The sequence below is a fragment of the Gossypium arboreum genome, chromosome 9 (assembly GCF_025698485.1).
Source record: "Gossypium arboreum isolate Shixiya-1 chromosome 9, ASM2569848v2, whole genome shotgun sequence".
Taxonomy (NCBI): domain Eukaryota; kingdom Viridiplantae; phylum Streptophyta; class Magnoliopsida; order Malvales; family Malvaceae; genus Gossypium; species Gossypium arboreum.
Window position 1 is genome coordinate 62,038,116 of NC_069078.1, and position 24,328 is coordinate 62,062,443.

The following is a 24,328-nucleotide window of genomic DNA, read 5'->3' on the forward strand; positions in this document are numbered from 1 at the left end:
ATGTATATATAAAAGCATGAGTTTGGAAAAACTTTTAAACCGACCAAAATATCATTTATTTTCCATCATATTATTAAATTCACATTTAAAAATAATTATAATATTTAATTTAGAACTATTAGTTTAAAAGTTGAAACAAAATAGAAGTTGTGTAATCATACATTCAAAAATAATTAGAATTTAAATTATAATTATTAGTTAAAAGGAAATGTGCTAATTTTAAAATAGAATTATTACTTAAATTAAACTCTAAGTCTAAAATATAGGGAAAAATTGTGATAATTATAATCGTAATTTACAATTATTAGTTTAATTTTTAGGTAAACAAAAATTGTGTTAATTTTATTCATATAAATAGACTTATTACTTGAATAGAATTCTAAACATCTTAAATATCACTTAATTAATATTAAAGTTAATTAGGTTAATTAGTTATTATTTTTAATAATGTTACTTAGCCTTAATTACATAAAGTAAAAATATATTGTATGTTGAATATGGTAAAATGCTTTAATTATCATTTGAAAATTTTCTATTATAATATTTAAATTGATAAGCTAATATATTTTAGTTATACTCAATAATTCAAATAAGAAATATTATTTATGTTAAAACTGTAATTAAAAATATAATATTTAAAATTTTGATTAAATATTTATTGGTAGAAAAACTAATTAAATATTTGGTAGAAAAACTAATTAACTATTAAATGCGCAAAATCACTTACAAAACAAATGATATTAAAAGTTAATTGTTTCAAAATTTAAGAATAATTTAAAATTCATAAAATTGAGAAATTATTAAAAAAGGAAATTTTATATTTAAAAATGAAAATGAAAATAAACCAAAACATAATTAAAAATATCATATTTTGTTTTTTTTATTATTAAAAGTTATGTTAGGGATCAACCCGATTAAGTTAAGAACAAGCAAAAATAGCGAAAATTGAGAAATTGAGTACACAAATTTAACGTCGAAAAACTCCTCCAAAGAGAATAAAAAAACCACGGGCAAAAATAATTTTACTATAATGATAAAAGAACAAAAAGTACAAAAGATGGAGATAAAAAAACTAAACCCTGAAACTCGAAAAAAATAACTTTCAAAACGTAAATACAAAATTCTTCAAAAAGTGTTATGAGTTCTAATATTTTAATGGGTGTATTTTTTAAGGTTGTAAAAGAGCCTATTTATATGCTAAATTTGTAGGTCAAATAAATTGTGCTAATAAATGTTAAATATATTATACTAATAAATAGTAAATCTTCTAGAAAGAAAATATATTTTGCTTAACTTGACTTGCAAGTAATCTCTTATTTAACAGGAATTTGGTTCACACAACCCTAACAATCTCCACCTTAATACGAATTCTCACAACGCCATCTTTGTCAAAACCCACCATGGCCTATCTTGAACTATGTAGGAAACTAACTGAGTCGAATCTGTGCTTAGAAGTTGGAAGACTTCTAGCCTTCGACTTGTGCACTGCCAAATCAAAACTAACCTAGGTCTAATTTTCACGAACACGGTGCCCTAACTTTTCAGAACTTGCATCCAAAAGAGAACCTTTCTTCAACGAAACGGTCATACCTTTTTCCCTCCTATGACCAAGTTCCTTCCTCTCCAAACAAGTTATGTAACACCCTATACCCGTAACCCACGCCGGGGAGGAGTATAAGGTATTACCTAACTTGATCTCATGCATACAACCAATCTCAAGTCACCGAGACTTGATCCAACTTAAAAGTTTTTCAATATCTACTTTAAACTTCTTATTATGGGCCTACGAGCTCCAAATCAATCATTTAAAACTATTCGGAACCATTCCGGATCCTTAAATCAACCTTAAGAAATTCGCCTTTAAAATAGGGCACACGCCCGTGTGGAAGAGTAACATGCCCTTGTGACCATTTCGACATGGTCGTGCTGAAGGCCCGTGTGGCTCACACAGCCTAAGCACCCTGGGACACGCCTGTGTCCCACACCTGTGTAGAATTAATTTCTAATTCACAGCAACAGGGGTTTTCACATGGCTAGACACACACTCGTGTCCCTCACACAGCCACGACACACCTGTGTCCTAGCCCGTATACAAAAACATAGACATTCTATTTCTGACGTCAGCATACTCATAATGTCATACGGCCAAGGCACATGCTCATATGCTGGGCCGTGTCCTCCACACGGCTGAGCCACACTGCCTTGTCTCTGCCTGTATGTTTATTACCATGCATACTGACTAAAATTTTTTACGTGCAAGGGACACACGACCGGACCACACGCCCATGGGGCAGACTGTGTGTCACATACAGCCAAGATGCACGCCCGTGTGCCTATCCGTGTGGACAATATAAAGCTATTTACCAAGCCTCATTGCCACCCTTATCTACCTATTTTCATACAAAGGCCAACAAATACCAAGACGAGCACAATTTCTATAATCCAATCAACCACATTAGACATTCATTCAACCATGATAAAGCATCTTTTATACATTCAAAATGAATCTTAGCCATCATTCAAAGCTTACTACAAATTGAAGGATTTCCAATCCCAAGCCAACACATTTGGCCAATACTCAAAGACACAAAGTAATAAAGTCTAAGTCCTATACATGCCATATTCAAAAATATAAATCCAACTATACCGAAAGCTTCGATCGATAGTGTGATCGATATCTCTAACTTTTGGAATCCTGGAGTTAGTTAGGCGGCATTGTAAGAAAATGGAAAGGAAAGGGAGTAAGTATAAAAGCTTAGTAAGTTGCATATAAGTAAGTACACAACAACAACATTTTATCAATAATCCACATACTCAAGATACCAAGGTAATCATAAGTTTAACTTACTCATTACCATCCATACTAGTCACATATTATTCAATGAGCTCATATCTCATACGTACCAATTAGGTACCTGTACCACTCACAACACAGTTATACTTTCCTCATTAGCTTAAGAATATAACATTCACTATTGAACCATTTGGAACACTACCGGATATTCATTAAGCCTCAAACGTGGGTAAGGTGACCAATGCCATGTCCCAGACATGGTCTTACACTGGCTCATATCTCAAGTCGATGCCATGTCCCAGACATGGTCTTACACTGACTATCATCTCGTAGCTGATGCATGTCCCAGACATGTCTTACACTGGCTTACGTCTCGAGGCAGATGCATGTCCTAGACATGTCTTACACTAGCACTCGTCTCAATGCCGATGCCATGTCCTAGACATGGTCTTACACTAGCTCTCATAATGTGGCCGATGCATGTCCCAGACATGTCTTACACTGGCCAAAAATAACCCGTATGTCATGGCATGAATATCCGATTTCTTTCCTAGGTTCAAATGGGAACTCTATTGTCTCTATTATCATCATACCTTCTGAATTCCACAATCAAGCAATTCATGCTATACTAATTCAAATACAATTCAACACATACATTAGCAATGTAGTTGTACTATTTACATACAACTTACCTCGGATTACAAAACGTACACGACTAATCTGTTTAGTCAATTCACTTGGCTTTTCCCCGGTCTAGGTTCGGATTTGGCAATTCTTGATCTAAAATAGAAAAATGCACTCATTTAATCACTAAATAAAATTAAGCAATTAAAAATTCACATCTTTGGTAAAATGACTGTGTTGCCCCTAAACTTTGGCAAAATGACCATTTTACCCCTATGCTCGAAAAATAATTTTTATCGAATTTCTTCGCATCTTAAGCTTAGCTAAACTCTTTTTACTCTTATAGAAACCCCAAATTCTCTCTATTTCACACATTTATCAATTATTTTAGAACTTGTGCAAAATAGTCCCTTTTGGTGTTTTCATGGTAACACCTTTCACAAAAGTTGTCTATTACCCAACTAAGACTCATATTCTTCCATAAAATTTCAAAAAACACCCTAAATGCTCTCATGGAAAAACCCTAGACCTTCAATCATTTTGCAAGATATACCCCTCATTTAAAAGCTCATGCTTCAAGGGTCTCAAAATTTCAAAAATCATCAACAAAGGGTATGGAAATCACTTACTTGTGAGTGCTTCAAGTTGCTGAAAAATTTTAAGCTCTCAAAACCCCTTCCATGGCTAATTTTTGTGGAGAAAAGAGATGAGTAAGGGATGATGTCATCCTTCTTGTATTTATTTTTATTTTGAGTCAAAATTAGTCACCTAACCCAATAAATTTTGAAAATTTTGACCACATATGTCTCCTATGGCCGGCCACTCTATCTCTAGGGGTCTAATTGCCCTTTAAAATTCTCCAATTTTGCTTCTCTAATAAAATAACACCCTTAGCTATCAAAATAGAACTTTTTCACTTTATGCGATTTAGTCTTTTTTCGCAATTGGGTTCACGAACGTCAAAATTAACTCACCAAATTTTTCATGTACTAATATAAACATGCTATGACTCTAAAATAATAATAAAATAATTTCTCTGACTTCAGATTTGTGGTCTCGAGGCCATTATTTTGACTAGCCCCAAAATCGGGCTGTTATAAGTTGACTTCGACTCTATAACGGACGAAGGACGTCAGGTTTCATTGATCACTGTAGAACCTTCCAGAATAGAAAGACTACCAATCCTTTTACCTTTTAACAAAACGAGAGCTCCACGAGACACCTTAATGTCGCTCAACTCGATGTTGATTTTACAACTTTTTGAGTCTAAAATACTAAAGAAGATGAGATTCTTTCGTAAATCAAGTGCATACCTGACATCTGAGAATGTCTTAATCGTCTCATCGTGCATCCTAATTTTAAAAATACCAATACTAATTACCTTACTGGATGAATCATTTCACATATGTACAGATCCACCTTCAATCGAACTGTATGTGAAGTGTAACACCCTTTATCTGTATTCAATATCGGAATAGGGTTTCAGAGCATTACTGGACTTATAACACATTTTAAACATACATTTCACATACAATTAATCAAATCATATACATTTCATTCATAAACAATCATTTTGTCCCTAATACGAGCCTACGATGCTTTAAACATTCATTGGGAGTGGTTCGGGACTAAACTAATAACTTTGAAAACTTTTTGAACACTTAAGAAATTTTCTCAAAAACAGGGGATACACGCCCTTGTGGCCTGGCCGTGTCTCTCATACGGCCACAGACATGTTCGTGTGGAAATTCAAAATGGAAGCACATGGCTGTGTCCCAATCCATGTTCGACCCCGTGTAACTCTCTTAATTGGGTCACACGGCCAACACACACGCCTGTGTGACTAGCCCATGTGCCCTAAAATGGCCATACATGCTCGTGTGCCAGACCGTGTACTAGGTCGTGCCAAACCTGTAGAGTGTACTGGCTTATGCCATACTGCCAAGTCACACACCCGTGTGTGAGACTGTGTGGAGCATATTGACCTAATTTTTAATTCAACACCAGGGGGCACACGACTGTGTAACATAACCGTGTGTCACACACAGCTGAGACACACACCCGTGTCTTTGCTCGTGTGGACAAAAATAGGCTATTTACCAAGCCATTTTGTCACCCAAACTTATGCTCACCTACATCAAACTCAAAGGCACCAATACATAGCATCAAAAGGCATTTCAATTCAACCAAATCAAACATAATTCATGCACATTCAATACTCTCATTCTTTATACACATTAATCTCAAAACACTTATATGCATTATTTCAACTAAACATTTTACCTTACCTAAAATCACAAACATACAATAGTCATTTCTAACTGTAATACCCCCTAACCCCAAACCGTTACCGGAACGAGGTTATGAGGCATTACCGGACATATCAGACAACTTACTAATAATTTACAATTATTAAAAATTTTCATAGTATAATATAATAATTGAGTCCCTATCTTGAACTCTCAAGTTCAAACACGATTAAAAGTAGAACGGAATTGTTCGAGTATTCTAATTTTTTTTTATAAAAATTTCTGACATTTCATTTATTTTACTTAACCCTCCTGCAAATTCAAACCAAAACAACCAACACCAATATTTCACAATCATATAACTAATATTTATATCATTAACAAAATTTTAACTTAATTACTATCATAGCATCATTCAAAATTGGTTAAAAACTTCATTCATTTAACAACTTAATGTTCATGTATCAAAATATCATGTACTTTTCTTTCCATTTCATTTAACCATCTAAATTTTATAATTCATCCTTCACTATCTAAAGTAATATACATATTCAAGTGACTAAACAACACATATGTACATGCCACCTTTACCCAAAAGAAAAATATACATCACCAAGTTTGTGTTGGAGTCGGGATTGTTCTGGATGCTAAGTTGGGACACTTGACTTCTACTAACCTGTGCACGGAAACAACCGTACACTGAGTATGGATATACTCAGTGGTATTACTATAAATCAAGACTATTTAATATTAATAAATTACAAACATCAACCATAAATTTTATAATTATTTAAACTACTTTTATATATAATTATTTTACTTCATAAAAACTTAAATTCATAATTCATTTTTCTCATACTAACTCAATTCATAATTTAACTCATACATTCTTTCTCGTACTTTTCAATAATGCTAAAACAAATAATCTCATTTTCAAAATTTCATTTCAATTATTTACCCTATTAACAAAGCTTGGACTATGATGATATACGGATTTCCACCCAAACACACCGAATATCCAACCCAAACACACGGAATATTGTAAATCCTCCATAACACACGGTATAATATATCCTCCCAACACACCAATAAGGCATTAAATGCCTATTCGGATAAACCAAGTATATAATAACGAAACATCTTCTCACCGAACTACAATCTCTTCATCACATCACAAATCCAATGGCATGCCATTTGTATCGAATCTAGTCCGACGAGTTAATAGGGTATTATTTTACTTTTCTAATTTCAATTTCACATACTTACCTCAAGTCTTATTTACCATACATAACAATTAAAATTTCAGCAATCAATAATAATTAAAATTCAATTATAGTAATACACACCGTAATTCTCTGTTTTAGTCCTCGATGACTTTCTCCTTTCCTTTCGATCTTGATGCTTCAGGTTCTTTGTTGGCTACTGAAAATAATAATTTATAATCATCAATACAACATGATTCAATTTAATTCATGAGCCTAAACATGCAAATTTAACCATTTTTAATGTATATATATATAATTTCACCATTAAGCTGTCTACTTGAGTCATTGTTACTAAATTATTTATATCTTGAGCTACGAAACTCCAAATTAATATCCGTAAATTTTTCTTAAAACTAGACTTATATATCTTCTAACCATAAAATTTCTAGAATTTTTGGTCTAGCCATTTAGTACAGTTTATTCGTTAAATACTCCCCTGTTATTTCATTTGACAGTTCTGACCTCTCTCTACTAAAAATAAATTATCTCATTGTACAGAACTTGAATAAGGTTCTTGTTTATTTATTTTGAAACTAGATTCATTAAGGAGTTCACATATATAAATTACACTCCATAATAATTTTTGTACAATTTTTAATGATTTTCCAAAGTTAAAACAGGGCATCTCGAAATCACCCCAAACTAGTATTACAAAATTTCAAATATCTCTTGATTCATCAATTAATTGCTTACACTGTTTCTACTATAAGAAACTAGACTCAATAAGCTTTAATTCCATTTTTTTTCATCCTCTAGTTCAATTTATAAAATTTTTAGTGAATTTTCAAAGTCAGACCATTGCTACTTCCCAAAACTGTTTTGATGTAAAATGTTAATAACCAAATTTATAACACCAATTCACACCTTATTCCTATTCAAATTTCATTTAAACTCAAATTTAACTATTAAATTTTCAACATATTTTCTTAATTCCTAATTTTCCTCAATTTAGTCCCTAAAACACAAAACTTATAGCTTACTTTGCAATTCAATCCTTATATCTATTCTAACTTGAATTTCATTCAATTAAACCCCTATTTCATCATTTTATTCAACATGGACTTTGTTTAAAAACCTAAGAACTTCCAAACTAACAACTTAATTTCATCAAAAACTTGTTTTAAGACTTCTAAAATATCAAAATTATGAGAAAAGGACTTGATTGAGCTTACCAATTAACTCCAAGCTTCATAAACCCTATTTCCCATTTTCTTTCTTCTTTCTCCCCTGTTTCTTCTCTGTTTTCGTTTTCATTTCCTTTTCTTTTAACTTATTTGTCTCTTTTATATATAATAATAATATAATATAATATAATATAATATAATATACTTAATTATTAAATAAATATATATTTTTTAATCAATAAAATCTTTGATATTTTCCACGTTAAACCGCCTCAGCTATAGGAAATGGTTTAATTTCCTCTTAAGTCCTCCTAATTTTTCTTTAATCTATAATTAAACTTTTACCCTTATTCAATTTAATCCTTTTTACTAATCACTCTAAATTAATTTAAATTTACTTAATTAAAACCTAATTAAGCACACTACTAGACTCATAAATATTTTTAATAATTATTTTCGAACTTATTTCACTAAGACGGAGGCCCGATAACACACTTTTCTGGTGCCCACGGATTTTGGGTCGTTACACTAACCATTAGCTACCATAAATACTAAACTACCACAAACTATTTGCAAGCAATTATAGACCATATCATAGGCCATTCTCACGTATACACATATATATCCAAAATAACCAACTTAAGCCAAATCAATTGACAAAATTCACTACCAAAATACATATCAAGATGACCATATTCCTATACATGCCATATGACCAAAACATAAGTCAAAAGTACCAAATTGATAGATAGATAGTGTGACAACGTCTCCGACGATCCCCAAATCCGAGCTAGCTTTGAATTCACTATAAAACATGGAAAATAAACAAAGTAAGCTTTATTACTTAGTAAGCTCGTATGAAATAAACTTAAACTAATCATAAATACACAATTAACCATATCAACATTTAGCACATTTTAACTAACAAACCTTTTACATCTTTAATCACATGATTATATGCAAACTTCACAACTTCTTCGATTTAAGATTTATACAGTTTGTGTACATACCTGTACCATCTCCTATCAGTCTCATACGCAATCACATCTTTCAATTACTCATTGAACCATTAGGTAAACTATCAGATGCATAGGAAACTTGAACCCGTAGTGCCACATATATAATTGAAGCTATCTCAATCTCATATCACACATATAATGCTTACACTAGAGTTATCAACGGGCTTACTCACATAAGCTCTCAGTCGAGACGTAACTCCACATTGCTGCTCACATAAGCTGCCAAGTATCCACAGCACATGCTGGTATACTCAGCCACCAATAAGACGTACAGGACCAACACCCAGATCACAATCACAACAATCCTTAATGACATGTCACTAGTATCCAAATCTATTTCTAAGGTTCAATCGGGATTTCAAATGTCGAATTGTCGTCGAATCATTATTGAACATATCCGTAGTCTCGTAATCACAGTTTATGCAATATCAAAAGCATTTAAAATACATTTATAATGAAATTTATCACATACGAACTTACCTCGGATGCTAAAATGGTGAAATGAATCAACTATTCTGTAACCTTGTTATTTCCCCGATCTAAGTCCCTATTTCACCTTTCTTGATCTAAATATAATCAAAATTAACTTATTTAATCATCTCTCTATTCAATTTTGTCCAAAATTCACTTTAAAGCATTTTTACACAATTGCCCCTAATGTTTCACATCTTTTACAATTTAGTCCTTAGGCTCGTAAAACAAAATTCATTCAATTTCATCATAACCCCAAGCCTAATCAAATATTTATTATGCTTATAGCAGCCCAAAATTTTCATTTATTTCACATTTTAACCACTAAATTTACACATTTCACAATTTAGCCCCTAATTTGCATTTTCATTAAAAATCACTTAACAAGACTTGTATATCTATCCACAAACATTCATAATCTAACAAGAAACTTTAAAATACATGATTATTCATCAATGGAAACATTCAAAATCTTTAACAGTTTTGTAAATTAGTCCTTGGGCTAGCTAGACCTAGTTGTAACGATCTCAAAAACACAGAATGAATCAAAAACGGATCAAAAACACATACCTAATTGATGGAAATAAGAGTGCCGAACCTTAGCCCTATTTTTCTCAAGAAAATCAGTTGGTTTTTGTCTTTTGAAGAAGATGAACACAATTAAAACATTTTGTTTTATTTAACTTTCATTTATTTACTAAATTACTAAACTAACCTTATTATTAATTCAAAATTTCAATTATGCCAAGCCATTATCATCCACTATCTAATTAATGGTCTATTTACCACATAAGGACTTTAACTTTAAGGTTCTATAACTATTAGATACCTTTAACTAATAGAACTCCACTTTTACACTTTACGCGATTTAGTCTTTTTTTATCAAATTGACTAATCAATCGATAAAATTTCTAAATGAAACTTTCACACAATCATTCAATCATCCTATAATCATTAAAATAATAATAAAATAAATATTTTGACTTTGAATTTGTGGTCCCGAAAGCACTGTTCCGATTTGACTAAAAACGGGCTGTTACATGAAAAACCATTCTCTGTTGGGACACTTGTGGGAAGAACATCTCGAATCTTAGATCTATTCAGATGTAAGCTTAGAGCTATTACTTTTTGAAACTAAAAAGAAATCATCATTGCTTTCGTCAGCCAAATTAGCATCAATTACATCTTCCTCGTTACTCTCAACAACCCTTTTATTTCGTAGTTTATAACAATTTGCTTTTATGTGACCTAACTTCTTACAATAGCAACACCTTTTGTCACGTTTCTTTGATGTTATCAAAACGGAAGCTTGCCTATCTGCTTTTTTATCCAAACCAAACTCATGGTCGAGTTTGTATTTACTCAACAAATGACCATTCAAATCCTCGAATGTGTTCTCTAAGACTTGTATGAAGAGGGTAAAGAGCACAATAATAGTATAGTCTGATCTTCATCGTCAATTTTAACATAAATATTCTTTAAATCATTCAAAAGAGTAATAAATTGACTAATGTGATCTCTAGGAAGCTCACATTCGTTCATGCGAAACATAAATAGACGTTGATTCAACACTAAACGGTTAGTTAGAGACTTAGTCGCATAAAGAGTTTCTAACCTTTTCCATAAGGCGGATAAGGTTTTCTCTATCAATACCTCCTACAATACTTTATTCGTGAGGCACAACTAGATTGTAGACAGGGTCTTTTCATCAAGCTCTTGTTTTATATAAGCTATACAAATGGTCATCCAACTTATTAGTGTGTTTTTGTTTTGGTCATTCAATTATAAAAATTTTCAATTTAGGCACTAACATTAGTATCCCTTTCTGTTTTCATCACCCATCGAAATGACATAGTTTTTTTTCTAACTGATATAATAACACATTTAGTCATCAATACTTGCATATTTTATCAATTCGATCTTAATTCTAAATAATTCAATACATTTAATCTTTCGCATTTATAAATTTTACCAATTTAATCCTCAAAACCTATTAATCATAAATAATTATTATAAATATTAAAAATATTTCATATTTGAATAGGAATTATAAATATTTTATATACATTTTAGTGGAGATTTTAAATTGTACAAACAAGATTAGAGATTGACAAGTACTCTATAAAATATAATAAAATATTAAAAAAATCATAATAATTGTTTAAAATTATCTGATAAAAAAATACATCGTGGACTAAGAAAACCATGTTGCTGCAATCGAGGACTAAGTGAAATCATTTGTTGCCGACTTTATGGTGATGGCCGATAGTAAATCAGATTCTGAGTTGCGTTAAAAGCGAAAGGGAAAACCAATCTCAAAGAAAGCAAAGAAGCATTAGAAGAAGACGAATAAGGTAAAGAAAGCATTAAAGAAGGCAAACTAGAAGGTAAGGAAGACAACTGATCCACCATTGAATCAATTGATCAAACAGGTTCTAGACATTGAGGGCTATGAATAATCTTCTTATGAGGCCCTTGCGACATGGAAGCTTCACAAAAAACCGGCTTTCATTACCTATTCTCGAACCCAAAATCAAGCTCATTCCCTTTCTTAATCTCTCAATCTTGCCCATCACCAACACTCTTGTTGGATTCGCCATTATTTTCTGCAGCAGCCATTGATAAATATATTCTTAAACAACCATTGAAAATCGCTCACTTTCTCTAAAAATAAAAATTTCAATAAACCCCAAAAGCTCAAAATCAAAGAACCAAAATTCAAATAAGGTCAAATAACAAAAAAAAAAAAAAAGGAGAGAGACCGAAATTTAGAAATTGAAAACTGAATTCAACAGCTAATACTATTGAAAAGAATCGGATACAAACTCATGTTCTTGGACCCCATCCCAAAAATACAAAGGCCTTGGAAATATAAAGAGAGAGAGAGAGAGTTCTTTCTTACTTTGATTATATATATACATATTTAATTATATGTATTTAAAATTAAATAAATCATCCTACCAATTAAAAAAACCACTTCATTATTTCAGTGCAGATGACTAAATTGATACTTAAATTAAATATTTTTATAATTAGTTCAACAAAAGTCACAAATATCATTCATATTGTTTACTTAAACAAAAAAAATTGCATCGGCAAGAATCAAGAGAGGTCATGAAGTAGGAGAGTTTTGGAGTACAAAACATAGTAATTGATTCTGTCATACAAAATAGAAATCGAAATAGACATAGAATCTGTCCCTGCTAAGGCCTAACGAAAGCATCATACTTGTTTGCGTTTATTGGAAAAGTTTAAAGTATCTCAGAACTCTTTTGTATTTTTCACAATTTCAGAATTTAGGTTTATTAATTTAATCTTTTTCTTTTTAGATTTTAAAATTCAAATTCAATTGTTAATATTGTTAAATTCTTTTAAAAAATTTATTGGTGTGAAATAAAAAATATTAACTTGGTAGGATGTAACTAAAAAAATGGTGCAATAAACCTAAATTTAACGAAATTGTTATAAAATAAAGAGAGATAGGGAGAATAAAAAATAAAGAAAATATGAAAGCAACAGAGAATGTGCTTTATTAATCAAATGGGTAATTACAATGCTTCATCAGAGTCTCTATCTATAGGCATAAGAAATATTAAAGAAGTAGAGATCTAATTCTAATAACTATTAGAATCTAAAGTATATTAAAACTTTATCTAGATCATGATGGACATCCACTTAATAAGATATTCATAACACTCCCCCTTAGATGTCTATTGGTAGATAATGTGCCTTGTTAAAACTTTACTAGGAAAAACCCTGTGGGATAAAAACCTAATGAAGGAAAAAGAGTACACGATCTATAATACGCATAATATGCTGCCTCATTAAAAACCTTACTAGGAAAATCCAATGGGACAAAACCTCGGTTAAGGGAAAAAGAGTACAACGCATATTTACTCCCCCTCATAAAAACATAACATACTTTCTCATATTCTACGTATTCAATCTTGAATACTAGTTTTTCAAATGACTATTTAAATGTATTACTAAGTATTTATACCACCGTTCTTTTGAAAATCATGAGTAAGAGAAAATTTTGGTGTAGCACCCCAAACCCGGCCCAGAAGTTATGGCCAGATCCGGCATGCCACATCAAAAACGTAAAAAAAAATTTCCATTTTAAGTCCAGAAAATTGTACTTGATGTTCAAAAGATTAATTCATTAAGGGTTAAAGTGAATGGAAGTTGTGCACCAGGTAGGAAACCGGAAAAGAGGTGGTGAGTCCATCGGACTGCTTAAGTACCAAGCTCCCTTCGGATCCAATCCTAGACATGCATACCGCCATTGCCACACCTTAACGTCATGGATATTTCTAGGAAACCGATTTGATTAAGTCATTTTTAGGAAAAGTAATTAATTTTGGAAAATACTTTCATTGCGGAAGCTTTGCTTGTTGTCGTGTTATTTTAAAATCAATTGTTGTTTTTGAAAACGCGCCCTAAAGCTATCCAATTTCAACATTTAAAATAAGTAATACCTATCTTAGTAATACATACTAAAACCATCAAAAATAATTAAGCGGCCTTATTACATTTAAAAACCCAAAACTTCAAACGTAAATAAAAGGATGTCCAGTTCACCAAAAGAAAATCAAACTTTCAGAACGGGTGGCCACTTCGAATTCCCTCACAGCTCCAAGCCCACTATGGTTGGGGATTTCCTGCGTGGATGAAAATAAAAAGGGTGAGTTTGGGGAAACTCGTGTGTAAGAAAACCCATTCAAAGCCCAAGTCAGCTCAAGCCTATTGGGCCTAAGCCCATTCAGTAACAGTGGTCTTTGGGCCAAAGCCCTTTCAGATTACAATAAAGCGGGCCTTAGCCCTTATTCAGATAACGAGTATGGCCCATAGGCCCATTTCAAAATACATGCAACATCAATAACATATGCAAGCCCATTTGGGAGACTACTCAACCCACCAACCACTACACTCCACCCGTACCACCATACACTCCATATGGGGAATAGCTCAACCCACCCACCCAACACTCCGATTTTGACCTTTTGCATTGATTAACGATAAATTGAGGCAAAGCCTCCGAAGACGTGGACAAGCCACTTTCGATACTTCCTCCGTCAATATCCCAATCCCATGCATCGATAATAACAACATGGCATGCAGTAAATAACAACGATCAAACATGCATTTAGGTCAATTTAACCCTAGGGGTATTTGGTAATTTTGCACCTAGGGGTATAATGATAATTTTCCATACATAGGGTATTATAGTAATTTAGCTGCTTTTAGGGTTTTCATGCATATTCCTACTTTTCACGTACTAATAGAATCACGTCGAGGGTTCTTACTGAATTGGGCCGTTGGCCCATCATTCCAATTTTGGCCCATTAAGCCCAAAAATATCAAGAACACGTAAATCATGCACTTTGCGGTCAAATTTTGCAGCTTACCAAAAACATTAATCGATTTACCTCACGAGCATTCGCTTTTCGCAAATCTACAAAATACCGATTTTCGACATTTACGCTTTTGGCTTTTGCCGATCTAGACTAAGAAAGAGGGTGTTAGTTACACACATTTTGCGACGATATCTTGTGAGATCCACACACGAACCGCCTACAATTGGATTACTAACACGTTAATCTAACTATTCAAATACAAAATACATATTAATCCCTTACAATATTCGGCCAACCACACCTACAGATCATAGTAAGCTTATAAGAAAACAATAAGCAACTCATTAACAAATTTTTGTCAATGTTTACCACATAATCATAATTTCACTGCAAGCTGTCTTCCTGAGCAACAGTCACTAAATTATTTATAACTGGAGCTACGAAACTCCAAATCAAGTGCCGTTAATTTTCCTTGAAAATAGACTCATATATCTTCTATCCATAAAATTTTAAGAATTTTTGGTTTAGCCAATCAATACCAGATTTTTCTCAAAGTTTCCCATGTTTCACTGTTTGGCTAATCTGACCACTCTTCATTACGAATCAAATTTCTCATTGTACAGAATTCAAAATATGTTCTTGTTTATTTCATTAGAAACTAGACTCAATAAGCTTTAATTACATAATTTATTCAGCTTCTAATTCATCTCCCACAATTTATGGTGATTTTCCAAAGTCACGTTACTGCTGCTGTCCCAAGCAGATTTATTACCGAATCACTCTTTCATACACCTATCTTGCATGCATGTTATTTAAACATGTATATCACCAATCAATCATCACATATCTATGATTTTTACTTAAGCATAATCTCCATTTCATCATTTTAAAGCACAACATGTTAGCCGATTTTTCCCTTTAGCATCTAAGGCACATGCATGCTCATTTGTTTGGCTCAACTTTACATATCTTCCATTTTTCATCAAAAGAACATGAAACAACAACCATTTCCTTCATTTTAATTCATGACTAAATGCTCACAACACAACTAAAAATCAAAATATACTTCAAGAGTTAAGGTAGAATCAAGAAGAACTCATGAACCTCAAAATAGAAGCAAGGTACCAAGAACTTACCTTCAATTTTCCTCCTCCTAATGACCGAATACTCAAGAGCTTTCTCCTCTCCTTTCTCTTCTCTAACTTTCAGCTATGATGAACAAAGATGGACAAAACTTTGTTCTTTTCACCGCTTTTTCTTTTAATAAAACTTCATATTTCATCCATTTAATTCTTTAATATAAAAGACATGAAATTCTTATCATGAAACATTTACCTAACCCATTATCATGAAACATTTACCTAACCCATTATCATGGAACATTTACCTAACCTATTATCATTGAACATTTACCTAACCTATTATCAATTTGTATCAATTTGTACCATAAATTATGGATATCAAGTGTACATTTTGTCTACAACAACATGATGGCTGGCCACTTCATGTAAAATGGGAGGTTTGTCATGCAAATCCTCCTATTTTGCACTCCTATTTATTTGGTCACTTCAATTTAGCCTATAGCATTTTCAAACATTTTCACATAGGTCCTATTTCATAATTTCACTCACAAATGACAAAATTAAAGCATGAAATTTTGCCAACATTCACAGAATTCCCGAAAATTGGGGCGTTACATTTGGGGAAACATATTTTTATTTCTTTAGGAATTTCAACAATAATCATAGCGAAAAAATTCATATTTTTATTCTGCTTTTGCAAAACTACTTTAATTGCACCTTTACTAACTTTATACCTTTAGATATTTGGACTAATGGTCCAAAAACTCCACAAATTTAATTGTACTTGAGTTGTGTCTTTCTATTTTGATCAATTTATTCTATATCTATATTTCTCAATAGATTTATTCAGGATCTTCCTTTTATTTCATTATAGCAATACTGCATGCAAAATCATTGTCGACCACTTTTATTATTCAGTTCCACATTTTCTCGAATTGACAAAAATTTTCGAGATCTCTTATTTTCATTATTTTAAAATTCAGTTTCAGGTACCTGAATCTCTTCTGAAGTTTTATTTATTAGTTATGTCTTGGGTCTCTTCTAGAGCACCCGCCTCTACTATATGACCATCTAGAATAATTTTCATATTTGGAACCAATCAATCTATAATTTATTCCAATTGATTGTCCTACTGGGACTTTGAATCAAATTAAAATATTAGATGGTATATAACACTTGGTTATTCTCATTAAGTTTGTAAATACATCTAACAGCTAACTTGTAATGAGTTATCCTTATTGAACTTTTGATTCAAATTATTCTCCTCCTAACTCATTACAAGTTATTATTTCTCTCTCCCTAATGTAGGGAAAACTATCAAATCAAAATTGTAATTACAAATAAACTTGTAATTAATATATATTCCTAAATTTCTTTCAGGATTCACTCATCTTTGTGTGTTGTGGTGGAGCAATTAAAACATATACGCACATACAAAAATTCAAAGATGAGAAATATTTAGGTATTGATCAAAAACCAATTGTAATGGGGAGTATTTATAACTTATTGGCTTGATGTGTACAACACGTAAATCAACATAATCTCATGTTGAAATAGAAAGTTTATTTCTAATAAGTAATGATTTAGCTACTAGTTGGAGGCATCTGATAAATAATTCAGCTAAATCATTTTGTCTGTGAACATGAGCAATAGGATGTTCAAATTTTATCCCAATTGACATGCAATAATCATTAAAAACTTGGGATGTAAACTCACCAACATTAGCAAGATGAATTGTTTTAATTGCATAATCTGAAATTAATCATTTAAACAAGCAATCTCGCAAACAACAGGTTGCGAATTGATAATGCATGTGATTATTTGGTAGATCTATCTACAAAAATCATATAATATCAAAATCATCCACATTGTGGATGAATGGGCCTATATTCATTTCAGAAATGCAAAACATTAAATATTAACTTTAGCTAGTGAGTTTCTAATAATCAATTTTTATTGAGAACAAACAATAAATGAAAATTCTTTAAATTAAAGAATCTTCTAGTTCTTTAATTGAATGCCTATATGAATTCTCAATTAATTCTCAATTAATATGCAACTGGTCACGCCAAGTAGTAAACGCATTTGTATTAGTAATGTGACAGCCCAAAATTGACCCTAGTCGGGATGTGGTTTCGGGACCACAAAATCGAGGCATAAAAATAATTTAAAATTTATTTTGATGCCTATGATATGTGTTAATTTGTGTGTGGCATTTTTGATGATTCGATTTAGTGTTATAAAGGTGAATTTCACTAGAAAGGACCTAGTAGTAAACTTTGAAAGTATGATGGGGAAATGTGTGATGACTAGTTGATAATGCATGCAAAATTAAGGGATTTGCATGTCAAATTCCCCAAAGATGGCATAGTGGCCGGCCATGACAAGGAGTTATGGGCAAGGAAAAACATGTTATGACATGTTTTGATAATGCATGATGTGATGAAATGATAAAAAAATTTAGTGGTGGGAAGAGAAACAAAAAAATGTGTGTGAGTGTGGTATTCTCCCCATTGTTGCCGTGAGTGAAAGAAAAGCAAAGAAAAAATTTTGTTCATCCTTGTTCTCTCCTTTTGGCCGAAAATACTAAGGAAGAAGATAGGATTTTGCTCCATTTTGGTTTAGAAGAGATCTAGAAGGAGATTTGGCTATACTTGCATCAAGATTAAGGTATGTATGAAGTTGTGTCATGAGATTCATGCATGTTTTAGTTGCTAACTTGATGTTCATGTTAGCCATGGTTCAAATCCTTGTTATGCCATGGAAATGGTATTAGGCCAAGGTTGATATTGTGTTAAAGCCATTGCATGCTAAATGTGAAGCTTGATAATGATGCATGCAATGATGGATTGACTACTCTTGAAATTTCTTTGTAGCAATCTTGAGTAAGACATTGAGTTCTTTGTTTAACCATGACCGAAGTTGAAAGGGGTATGAATGTGATGTATTCGCCATGATGCATTCATGAGCATGATTTATGCTTGTTACTTGATTGGTAAAAATTTGTGTTTTAGATGGTTATGAACACCTTTAGGTTCGCCATGCACCTATATGTGTATGTATGTTTGCACATGATGATTTGGTTATGAAGTAAATGATAAATATGTTTGTTTAAAGAAGAAATTGTTGAAGAATGTTTGTGAAATTGCAAGTACATTCGCCTAGTACACATATGATGTGAAAATCTTGGAATTTATTGTTGATTTGGTGCAAGTATGACTAAGTATAATCGGCCATGAATGAGTGCCTAAGAGGTTGTGTTGTTCGCCATGAGTAAGCATGTTGAAGGCTTTGTGTGTTAAGTCGATTCATGAATTCGTACTTATGTGACTTTAATGTCTAGTGAATATATGTGGGCTAAGTGCCTTGAGTTCTTCTTTTCGATGCTCAAATGATTGAATCAAATTATTTGTTAAATTAAGCTTAAGAGCAAGGGGACCAAATCCGATAAAGGGAAGGAAAAAGTAGTCGAATAGCCATCGGAATCGTTCGACAACATCCGAGGTAAGTTTTCGAGTATCGAAACTTAGATTTTGATTCGATTGAATGAAGTAATAAGCAATCGAAATTTCGCCTTGTATATGGCCATTGGTAGAAATGATATTTTGTTAAGTATTGTGCATAAAAGTTTTGTTGTGAAAATGAAACAAAGATGTGTATGAATGTTCGAGTGATATCGGGCTAAGCAGAAGGCAATTGTGCGACTATGATACGGGCTAAGCCCGAAGGCAATTGTGCGAGCTATGATATCCGGCTAAACCCAAGGCAATTGTGCAAGCTATGATATCGGGCTAAGCCGAAGGCAATTGTCGAGTTGTGATATCCGGGTTAAGTCCGAAGGCATTTGTGCGGGTTACCATAACAAGCTACGTCCGAAGGTGTTTTGAACAGTAGCTATATCCGGATAAACTCAGAAGGTATGTGATTTGAAATTTATAAGCTGCTGGAAAATTTTCGTTAATGCACTTGTGAAATTCCCAACAACAAGGTATGTTTTGTGTGTGCTTTGCACACTATGAGTAAGTCGTATGAATATTCGCCCAATGATAAACGAGCTATCGGCCTTAACTAAGCCGTTGTTTGTGTATGAAAATAAGAGTTGGGATTGTGAAGTAAGCATGTCTTTGAGAAATTGTGCATATGAATTATTGTTTAGCTACTTGAATGCTATGCTTTGGTTGTGTGTAAATTATGGCTCAAACTTACTAAGCATAAATTGCTTACTCCGTTCCTTTGTTTCTCTGTTTTAGATTTTGCTCGTTAACGATCGGATTCGGGATCATTGAAGTGAAGTCATCCACACTATCAAAGCCCCTTTTGGTACTCCTTTAGTTGAGTTCGGATATGGCATGTATAGGACTACCTCGGTTGTCTTTAAGTACTTGTGTTGTATATGTATGCGGCCATGCGAAAATGGTTCGTAATAGTGGAGTATGGAATTAGACCATTTGTGGTTTGTAATTATATATGATTTCATGATGTGATTATGGATTGGAATGGGAGTGTTGGTCACATGATCAGCCATTGGAATGGCTAAATATGATCATATGTGGACCCATGTATGGCAAGACCATAGTTGGCCCATGGAGACTACAAATTAGGTAAAGCCTACCTTAAAAGCAGATCTTTGCCATTGCAGTGACGTGGTTTTGAAAAATCACCAAAATTTGTAAGAATGGTATTAAATGGTGAATAAATTATGAAATCGAACCTTGACGAGTCTATTTTCATATGAAAGTAACGTAAACGATCATATGAATAGTATCTGAGAGATATTAAAATTCTCGTGAGACAGGGCTAGAACGGTTTCGGGTCCCTGTCGCGACTTTGAAAATTTACCATAAATTATCCAGAATGAATTAGAAGTCATGCCTTATATGTGCAGATTTTTTTAGTCTAGTTTCATTAGAAACAAACGGCATCGATATTGAAACCACATGCAGAGAGATATTCAAGTTGTAACGCGAAGGTCGGTGTAGTCGACCCACGTAACATGGGCGACTTTAACTAATAAACTGTACCAATTGGCCGACCAAAATTCTAGAAATAAATCCAGGATGGATATATGAGTCTAAATTCAGGAAAAATTTACGGAATCGGTTTAGAGTTTTGTAACTCGAGATATGCTTTTTAAGGAAACAGTGGATTGCAGTTTTCCACTTGCACAGGAATGTCAAGTTGGTCGGTGCTATAAGTGGTTTTGGCTTGTTAACCCTCGTGTCCGACACAAACAACGATCTCGGGTTTGGGGTGTTACAATTTTATTGGTATCGAGCTACGGTTTAGTCGATTCTAGGACTACCGTGATATGTTTGGGGTCTAGCTATACATGCCATTAAGTGATAATTGATAGTGTGGTGATTTCGACAATTTGAGTTTGTGTTTGTTTATAGCAATGGATCCGATCCCAACCGAGCAATAGCTGATGATGTGGAGAGTGTGGCGCTGCTCGCGCAAGGGACGGTGGCCGGCGGACTCTCAACCTATTGCCAAGAATCCGAATGATGAGGCTAAGCAAGCCTTTTATAGTGTGATGAATGATTGGTTTAACCAATACATTCGAACTAACACTACTGTTCCACAACCTCCATTCCGACTAATGCAACCCCGCACCTACAATACCTCCGAGAATCGACCAAGTAAGGTCAAGTAAGCCCCAATCGATGAATTCAAAAACAATGGGCTCTTGAATTTAAAGCTACGGATAGCGACGATGCCGAGCAAGCTGAATTTTGGTTGGACAACACTATCCGGTGCTCGATGAGTTATCATGTACACCGATGAATGCTTAAAGTGTACTATCTCCTTGCTACGCGATTCGCCTACTATTGGTGGAGTACTCGACTTGTGGTGTCTAGAGAGCAAGTAACTTGGGAGTTCTTCCAAACTGAATTCGAAAGAAGTATATCGATCGAGATTTATGGACCAAAAGCGAAAGGAATTCCTTGATCTTAAGCAAGGTTCCATGTCGCCATCGACTACTGACGAAAATTTGCGAGGCTTAGCAGATGCAGCTGAGTGCATTTCTTGAAGGCGTGATGTGTAAACGCGAAGATGGATGAACGATGATATAAAGTCGTATATTGGCATTTTGGAAATCGAGAGTTTGTAGCTCTTGATGACGGCGTGCAAAGCCGAGGAGCTCGAGATGGAGAAAAGAAAAGTGAAGTGGGAGCAAGGGAGTTTCAGTAAGAGGTCTTGGGAAGCCCTTCCCACGTCATCAAAGAAATTTAGAGATGGCTTAGGCCGGTCTAGAGACATTTCGGGATTTTCTAGACGAGACCGCGATCGACCCCTATGGGCACGCGAGTCACTTCGATCGCCGGTGTTGGCAATGATCGTCGAGACGAGCGGAGTGCCAATATTGTGGCAAATGGCATTCGGGAGTTGTAGATTCCGTGACCGCTCTGTTACAAGTGCGGATCGATCGATCATTTCATTAAGGATTGCCCGAGCTTATCTCGGACAAAACGTAAATCAAAGTGGGAACCCGGTGCTACCACAACTCGAGGTAGTCCGTCTAGAAACACGGGCAATGCTAGTGGCGGTCAGAGAGGATCTAGAGATGCCACCATCAGATCTGAGGCTCGTGCTCCTACTAGGACTTATGCCATACGCGCACGCGAGGATGCTGCCTCACCAGATATTATTACCGGTATCCTCACTCTTTTCGATACTAATGTGATTGCTTTGATTGACCCCGGTTCTACTCATTCTTATATATGCGAAACCTTAGCATCCAAGTAAGACTTTGCCCATTGAGTCTCTTGAGTTTGTAATTCGGTGTCAAACCCTTGGGTCATTACGTGCTCGTCAACAAAGTGTGTAAGAAAAGTCCCTAGTATTTTGAGGTTCTTGTTTTCGGCGGACTTGATGCTTTTGCCATTCGACGAATTGACGTTATTCTTGGTTTGGATTGGTTGACCATGCACGATGCGGTTGTAAATTGCAAAAGCAAGACTATTGATCCGAGGTGCACGAATAACGAGATAATTTGGGTTGAGTCTACGGACTTAAAGAGATTGCCAGCTGTAATATCAGCAATGTTGGCTCAGAAATACGTAAGAAAGGGGTGTGAAGCATACCTTGCGTATGTTCTAGATGACAAGGAGTTAGAAAAGAAACCCGAATCTGTGCGATGGTTTGTGAATACCGGATGTTTTCCTTGAAGAATTGCGGGTTTACCACCTGTTCGGGAAATAGAGTTTGGCATCGAATTGGTACCTGGTACCATTCCAATTTCGATAGCTCCGTATCGTATGGCACCAACGGAATTAAAGGAGTTGAAAGCTCAGTTGCAAGAATTGGTGGATAGAGGTTTTGCTCGCCCGAGTTTTTCGCCTTGGGGTGCGCTAGTGTTGTTTGTGAAAAAGAAGGATGGAACCATGAGGCTGTGCATCGACTATCGTCAGCTTAATAAAGCGACGATAAAGAACAAATATCCGTTATCGCGTATCGATGATTTGTTCGATCAACTGAAGGGAGCCTCAGTGTTTTCGAAAATAGATCTGAGATCGGGCTATTATCGATTGCAAATTCGAGATTGGACGTACCCAAGGCGCCTTGAGCGAGATATGGTCACTACGAGTTCCTAGTGATGCCGTTTGGGCTTACTAATGCCCTGCGGTATTTATGGATTTGATGAATCGGATCTTGGACCATATCCGGATCGGTTCGTAGTTGTCTTCATTGATGACATTTTGGTCTATTCGCAAAATGAGACCAAACATTTGAACACCGAGGATAGTGTTGCGAATTTTACGGGATAAGCAGTTATATGCTAAGTTCAACAAGTGTGAGTTCTGGTTGAGGGAGGTTAGCTTCTTGGGTCATGTGATATCTGCATCGGGTATTCGAGTCGACCCGAATAAAATTTCAGCCATACTTAATTGGAAGCCTTGAGAAATATTACCGAGGTTCGAGCTTTTGGGGCTTGCTTAGGTTATTCTTGACGATTTGTAAAAGGTTTCTCAACGATAGCCACGCCAATGAAGCTACTCTAAAAGGATGTTAAGTTGAATGGATGGAGAAATGTCGAAAAGTTTCGATCAATGAAAACTTATTTGACTGAAGCCCCAATTCTAGTGCAACCCGAATCTGGCAAAGAGTTTGTCATCTATAGTGACGCCTCCCTACTTGGGTTAGGTTGCGTATTGATGCAAGAAGGTCGAGTTGTGGCCTATGCGTCGAGGCAATTAAAGCCACATGAGAAAAATTATCCGACCCATGGTCTCGAATTGGCTACCATCGTATTCGCCTTAAAGATATGGCGACATTACTTATTTGGTGAGAAGTGCCATGTGTATTCGGATCATAAAAGTCTCAAATATTTGATGACTCAAA

General features: G+C 34.2%; 2 long non-coding RNA genes across 2 annotated transcripts; both read right to left on the reverse strand.

Moving 5' to 3' along the window:
• Positions 1 to 11,625: 11,625 nt before the first annotated feature.
• On the reverse strand, positions 11,626 to 12,698 carry LOC128280887 (uncharacterized). The gene is made up of 2 exons (XR_008271083.1): positions 12,373 to 12,698; positions 11,626 to 12,152 (listed from the first exon to the last, which is right to left on the reverse strand). It is a non-coding gene; the product is annotated as an uncharacterized LOC128280887 (long non-coding RNA).
• A 1,309-nt stretch (positions 12,699 to 14,007) lies between these two features.
• Positions 14,008 to 16,197, reverse strand: LOC128280545 (uncharacterized). The gene is made up of 2 exons (XR_008270640.1): positions 16,040 to 16,197; positions 14,008 to 14,207 (listed from the first exon to the last, which is right to left on the reverse strand). It is a non-coding gene; the product is annotated as an uncharacterized LOC128280545 (long non-coding RNA).
• Positions 16,198 to 24,328: the final 8,131 nt, after the last annotated feature.